Raw genomic sequence first — 7,194 nt, 5'->3', positions numbered from 1 at the left:
CTAGTCTAAAGTAAAATCACAGCATGAGAAACTCTATAAAATATCTGAAAACAGGAAGATGTAACAACTTGAGCGGGAGCTAACAATATTGACACTTTTATTTAAAAGAAAATTATTATATTATAACCAGATGTATTGTCCAAAATAGCAGATGGAAAAAAAATAAATCACTTAAATAATTTAACAATTCAAATCTGTCTGCCTGAAACAATTGATTTTAGAAACACCTAGAACAGTAAAGTCACACACAGAAACAACTTAGAAAATGCAAACCAGAAGATTAACAAAACAAACAGACAAACAAAAAGATCAATTTAAATAATTTTTGATACTCCAAAATTACAGCAACACAAAGGATGATAAAAAGATGAATTGAAAAGAACAAAGGCCAACTTGAATTGAATAAAGACTTGTATTATCCCATTAAGATTATATTAAGATAATATTTAGAAGAGTAAGCTTGAGCAAAATAGAAAATAAAACCCTACTTAAAATGCTACATGAGATTTCCTCATATACTCTAACTTGCACCAACGTTGTATCAATGATTTTAAATGGTAATTACTGGTTTATGCAGACCTAAGAAGAAAGAATAAGTCCCTACAACTCTAAGAAGAGGCAGGCAATTGAAAACTAGGCAAGAGTCACCAGAGCTATGGAAAGCTGAACACGAGAGTCATCACACAGGGTATTGCACGAACAATGTAAAGAATGTTGCACTACGCAAAGAGGGCTGGGTGTCATACTGGACATTCTTCCAACCCAAAAGGTTTTCTGAAGAAGAGCATGTTGCAAACTTCAGGTCAGAGATGTCTACGTTAATACTTTCGCTTTTTAATAGCTTTGCTTTGCCAAGCTTTGAAAACAAATCAGGCCTATTTTCTAGGTCATGGAACTTAGGCAGGTGCTTCTGAATTCTGCATTCACACAACCCAGTATTTCTCCAGTTTGGAAACAAACAAACATTAAAAAAAAACCCCACCAGGTAAGCAGGAGAACTTGGTGAACAACTTTATTTCCTGATTGGGACATAAAACACATTTGGAATGTTACTGCTAAGAAGTGTTACTCACTAGCAGCAAGAGAAAATTGTGTCTTGTGGAAAATACAGAGGGCTGCAGCCATAGCTTGGCTTTGCTCTGATCACACACCTGCCCAGGCATTGTTGATACTGTTTGCAACTGTCACACCTTTCTAGAGATCTCGTGAACACCATGAGAAGCATATATCTGGGAATGAACTGGAACATGCAGAAAAGCAAAGTACAATGTTAATTATCTCTTAGCACAACTTCTATCTCAGACAAAAGACAAAAAATCATAGAAAATATAATATTCCAAGGTAGTAAGTAGGAAAATGAAGCTTCAAGTATCTATCAAACATAACAATTAGGACCCTGGAAATGTAGACTTTTCTTGAGAAGCAAACCTTGCCCTGAAGGTTACAGTTTTTGCACAGAACACAACACTCTCCAGATCTCATTTCTTCCATGCAAAGTTAGTTCAAACTAGAAATTTTAAAAAATAATGAATATATAAACATCAGAGATCCTCTCAGTACATATTTTTTTCCTGGAAGCACAAAACCCGAAAATCACAGAATCAATAAGGGAAATAAGTTCCACCACATAATGAAACATGTTTGGAAATGACTAAAGGAATTATTTTCTGCAGAGATCTACACCAAAAGAAAAAGTACAACATTCCTTTCAGCTGCAAAGTAAGCTTTCAAATTTTGCTTTATGCTTGTTCTGAATAAGCTTTAATGGTTATTATTGAAATAAATATAATCTTGCCTCTTAATATTATTGCATATATATACAAATGGCATGTGCAAGAGAGATCTGGCAAAACTTGGAAACCTCTATTCGTGCCTTGCTCTACCACACACTGACAAAATGACCTCGAGAAAGTCACCTCACTTTTCTTTGTCTTTTTTTCCAAAATACCTTCTGAGGATAATGAGTTATGCTTTATATCAAAATATATTTACCAAAGAAGAGCTAGTAAATAGTGAATTATTATGGAGTCTAACAAGTCATTAATTTGCTTATATACATGGCTTGGAAACTGTCCACAATATCTCTGCTTTATGAGTTTACCAAAATCTGTGATGTGTACTGTTTGTTTGTGTCATGACTGCATTAATAATCAAAAAATTAATAGATATTCTGGAGTACTGTAAATGTTTATGACAGCCTGTAGAATCCATTAATTATTCACTGTAACACACATCTGTGACATAAAAGATGACTTTTGTTCTCAAGGTATGTTGACATCTATGAGGAAAAACCACTGATGTTCTAAATCTTAGCAACACTGTTATTCTGTCTATAGCATACCAAGTATTTACTGTACAGTCCTATAGAGAAGTGAAATTAATTTCAGAGTAAAGACTGTGATTGCAATTCTTCAAACAACTAGTGTAGCACAAAATAATGCTTGTCTGATTTGAGTACCAGATAGTTTCTGGTTTAGTTCTGTTGTACTAAGGATCTGAATTTGTATGAAATAAACAAATCTCTGATGAGGAACCAAATCCTGCAGTATTGGTGCTTGATTTGTTTCCCTTCCCCCTGGTTCTTCATGCCCCACTCTTTTCCAGTAATCTTTGCCTTCTCCAGTACCTCAGAGTGGCCACTAGTGAAGCCAATGAAGCACTGAAAATTGAAAAAAACATATTAACTTTAAGTTAGTTGCCTTCACCAGAGCAATTTTTAATGTGGTAGAAGACATTCAGTCAACACATACACTTTCATTATTAGTTCAGTCAACAGGGAATGTCAAAAGTATAACATGCCTGGCCACACACATGCACAAGAGGAAACCAGTCACTGCAGACTAGAGAGACTCTGTCTATCTTGGTTAACCTTGCTTGTGGGCTATTTCTCCACATCTCTCACGTGCTCTCTTGCTGCAACTTATCTCTGCACTCCTCTAGTTTTCCCTCCTGGTTTCGTCGCTTCCTTTTTATTCCTTCAGCTGCTGCTTCTTGTTTCTTAAACAATCTACCTGAGGCAATGAGCCCTACCTCTTACTCTGCCTCCTTGGTGCTATTTTCCACACCTACACTTCTGTATCCCCACTCTCAAGACTTTACCATTGCTCAACTGGCCCTTCTTGTATTCCTGTTCTGTCCTTCTGCCTGGTCCGCTCCCCTTTCTTCTCTTCACTTGCTGCAGCTGGGGGATACACTTTAAATACTTCCCATAGGCCTATTACATCTCAGTGTCCACACATCCTGGATGCCCTTGCCTGACTCTCTGCAGATTCAGTCTCTTACAAAGACTTCCATTCTCTCCATCCCATCCCACCCCTTACTGAGGCTACCCTCACCATCCCCATCACATTTTGCCTGCTTTTAAGCAGTATCTCAGCTCTTCTCCCGTCTGAAGAGGGAAAAGCCCACTTCCTCCTCCTTTATCTTTATTTTCTTGCACAGATTGATTGTAGACTCTCTCTGTTTCTTACTCTCCACTCCTATCTCATGAATTATGAAATATGATTGCCAAACACATACCTCAGTCTGCCTTCAGCTTCAACTTTCTGGCTGATCTGTGATCAGGTTTACTTCATCCACAACCGTTTAATTGTGTCCCCTTCCAGTTGTGCCATCTTTATAAATTTTCTTCCTACTTTTCCAAATTAAATGAAGACCTGCACTTTTCAAGTGCTCTCTTCCTGAACATCTTCTGCACAAATCCTTGCCAAAGGAAATATTAATATGCTCACTTCCTAAAAGTTTATTCCTTGTGTGACAGGTTGGGTATTTTTCCTTCCTACTTCCATGCCCCATGCTTATCCCATTAAAACAGAACCCCTGATATTAATTTTCATCCACTTCCTCAGTTTTCTTCTGAAATGTCGACCCTCCTCCAACTCCTCATCGTCACATTACAGACATGCTCTAATAAACAAACACACCCTATGCTGACTGTTATTGCTATTTCCACTTCTCAATGTGCTGCTTACACTTACTGTCCAATTTTCCCCCTCTCCAGCTCAAAGTAGGCTCCTAAGACAAGTAACACCAACACCCAGCTAAAATAACCCTCACTAATACCTGTCCAAAACAAAACTCAAAGCTCACATTACTTCATTCTTCTTGATCATCTTTGTGATCACCAAACTCATTATTTCTCTTCAACTCTTACCCTCAATTAGTTCTGTTTTGGCTCTCTTATTCTCCTCTTCCTGATGTCAAATATATACCAATCTTAAAAATGAGAACTTACTACAATCCCACAAGTCATTCCAGAAAAAGCAACATCTTTCTTCTTGGCATCTTCCCAATATACTGTCTACTCACCACTGTCTAGGCTAGGAGACAGGAGGGTCTGACTGATTCCTTGTGCTCCCCCTTGTGTATGCCATCAAGCTTGGACTGCTGACTTCTGAGGAAAAGATTTTTTATTTTGTGTCTGGCCTAGCTTCAACGCCAGGGTTCCCACTGTCTTGGACACGTAAGTAAACAAGGGTATGCACTACTTTGGAAAAGTTGATCTCCTGTAGTGTTTGAAGCTGGCTATTCACACACTAGAGCACAATGCAATCAGTCACTAATCTCTCTTGAAAGTGTAGATGTAGGTTATTTTTAGCTCAGAATTTTTAAGAACAAAATCCAGTGTCTTTATGCTATGTCAGCAGTGCAGAGCATCCACAAACTCAGCCTAGAAAGACAAACAATCCATCCAAAGCTGCAAAGATCTAAGGAAGATGAAGCTTGAAAGCTGGCTTTCAATAATTCAGAGAGCTTGCATTTTCAGAACTGTTTTAACCATTTCTCTAGGAAAGTACCAGAATATTGAATACCAAACACCAGCTAACTGTATGAAAAGCCAAAGGTTCTTCAGCGGGTTTTTTTAACGACATTTCCAGCTAGTGGAAATAGCTCAAGGTACTGATGGAGTTAGTAGTAAATTCCTTACAGGATATGTTTGAACTTCTACAATAAGTAGCATTATTATACCCCCTCATTATCATACATAGGAAAGATTCAAACCAGGCATTTGGAGCAAAAAATCAAACAAATAAAGAATAACTCTCAAAGTAGCCAACAGATGTCCTGGTCCAGGCCTGCTTTTGCTAAAACGGTTTAGAAGCAGGGTCTCTCCTGGAAATAGGTATCTGGGCTCAGAGAAGGGAGAGCAGAAGCAGAAAAGTGGCCGCTCACTTGCTATGCAGTCCTTTCTTTAAATACTGGCAGTTATGGGTAAATAATACTAGTGCTACAGAAATATCCGATCAAACAATCTCTGTGGATGTGATGATGATACCCAACAATAACTTCAAAAACTAACTGGAATTCTTATCATAAAGACTTTATTAAAATGTCATTTAAAAACCCCCAACAATTTAAATGACCTAAAAAAATAATTTAAAACCCCCACCGATTTAAATGAGCTAAATCAAAGATGTGGGGGAAGGGGCTGGCAAACAATCCTTTCAGGCTAGACCTCCACTCCAGTCTTACTTCAGGCCCCCCACTGCCTTCCCTCCCCGGGAGCATCTCACCACCACTCTCCCATCTCCCACTCACCGTACACCAGTCAGCAGGGCACTGGCTGACACCTGAGTGCACACCCTGAGGAGACCTTATGGGTCTGGGTAGCCAAGCAGCAGCTGCAAGCATCACTATCCCAGGGGTCCGTGTGAAACCAGCAGTAGAAGTCTCAAGGTGTTAAAGGGGTGTTTGCTTTCCTGTGAAAAGAGGAGACACCAGACTTGGCGAGTGAAGTATGAGGAAGAAAAAGGAAAGGTCAAAGGTAGCAGGCAGCCACATATGTTAAACAAAACTCCTTTCAACTCACAGTCTAATTCTAGGGATCCCCTATGCTTCCTACTTGTGCCTGCTTTTGGTCCTTGCTTGGGGAAATGTCTCTTTGGGGGCAGGGGGGAAGGGGCGCTCTTCCCTTTTCTTAGAAGCTGGGGAAAGGCTCCATCCTCTCAGGAGGCCAAGGTGCAAAGGGTGCTTCTGGAGATTACACCCACTTCTCACACCTGAGGTTCATGAGAAGAGACCTCAACAGACCTAAGAGCAGCAGAGGGCAAGAGGGACAGGGGATCAAATGTACCATCCCGTTAACTCATGCTAACAAACACATTGGTGAGAAGAGGTGCACTGCCCTGGCAAGAATGTTTCTTTGTGGGACAGCCAAGCTTTTAGCAGCTACATTAAGATGAATTCTATTTTCATTACTGATACCATATTACTGATACCATATTATTCAAAAGAAACCCTTATGAGTTCCTTGTTATAACATTGTCCTGTCTTAATAGGTCTTTAGGGCAAACTCCTTGGTAAGCATCTATACTGTGCTGCATTGCCTTTCACACTACTATTCCACACAACCAAGTCACCCAACAATGAATCATAAGCTCCTGCTTTCTTATGGGGGTCAGCCAGAAAAAACAGATGAGAAACAGGGAATCTAATGGGGGAGCCATGTAATCTTCATTTGAGACTCAAACATTTTTCTAAGAACCAGATGCTGCATGAAGGCAGAGCTTCACTACAGCCTTTACTCTTGTTTCACACTTGGTGCGGGCCAAGCAACTTCAGCATGCCTGGCTATGTGCTTCCTAGAGTCTCTTCCCTTCCCTCCCTCCTTCAGAGGGGACTGCCTGTGGGTCTTGCGAGGGTCTGACCCTGCAGGGGTGAAATGAGGGTACAATGCAGGAAGGCATGCTGCCTCCTCCTCGGGAAAGCTGAGTCCCAGAGCATGCTGGGGTATTTAAAGACCTCGATGCCTGCAAGTTCCACACAGCGCATACAACATGAAGCAGCTCTCTGGCCTTGACCCAAGGGAGGCCCAGTCCAGTGCTGGTCACTGATGCTTATGACCACAGCACCACCTTCCAGGCCGGCAGCCCTGGGGAGCTGCGCGGTTGGGCGTGAAATCCATGTCCCCCCCTGCCCCTCTCTGCGTGAATCCACGCACATCAGGGCAAGGCTTAAACACCTTTAGTTGGCTGGTCGCACTCTCAGACCGCTCTGGGCAGGCTTTTAGCCCTCAGGCGCTGCCTCCCCCCTGGACGGAACGGTTAACGCGGCCTGAAGAGCTCCTGCCAGCTCCCCATGTTCCCTCCGGTGCCTCCCGGGAGCTATAAATACAGCAGGCACATGCTCTGACACCGCGTTCCCCAGCAGGTACCAGATAACTTTAATTTGCCCTTTAAACGTCCCGGGCCGCCC

The 7,194-nt window shown here is 41.2% G+C and overlaps 1 long non-coding RNA gene across 2 annotated transcripts; it reads right to left on the bottom strand.

Annotated features, from left to right (window-relative positions):
- Positions 1 to 587: 587 nt before the first annotated feature.
- Positions 588 to 7,167, bottom strand: LOC108449126. Of its 2 annotated transcripts, none has more exons than XR_001865242.1 (3): positions 6,962 to 7,167; positions 5,539 to 5,699; positions 588 to 2,659 (listed from the first exon to the last, which is right to left on the bottom strand). It is a non-coding gene; the product is annotated as an uncharacterized LOC108449126 (long non-coding RNA). The 2 variants fall into 2 exon arrangements; XR_001865243.1 differs by having other exon boundaries at positions 588 to 1,240.
- Positions 7,168 to 7,194: the final 27 nt, after the last annotated feature.

The sequence above is a fragment of the Corvus brachyrhynchos genome, unplaced genomic scaffold (assembly GCF_000691975.1).
Source record: "Corvus brachyrhynchos isolate BGI_N302 unplaced genomic scaffold, ASM69197v1 scaffold17, whole genome shotgun sequence".
Lineage (NCBI taxonomy): Eukaryota > Metazoa > Chordata > Aves > Passeriformes > Corvidae > Corvus > Corvus brachyrhynchos.
Note: the sequence above shows the minus strand (reverse complement) of the source record. Positions and strands in the feature narration are given on the sequence as shown.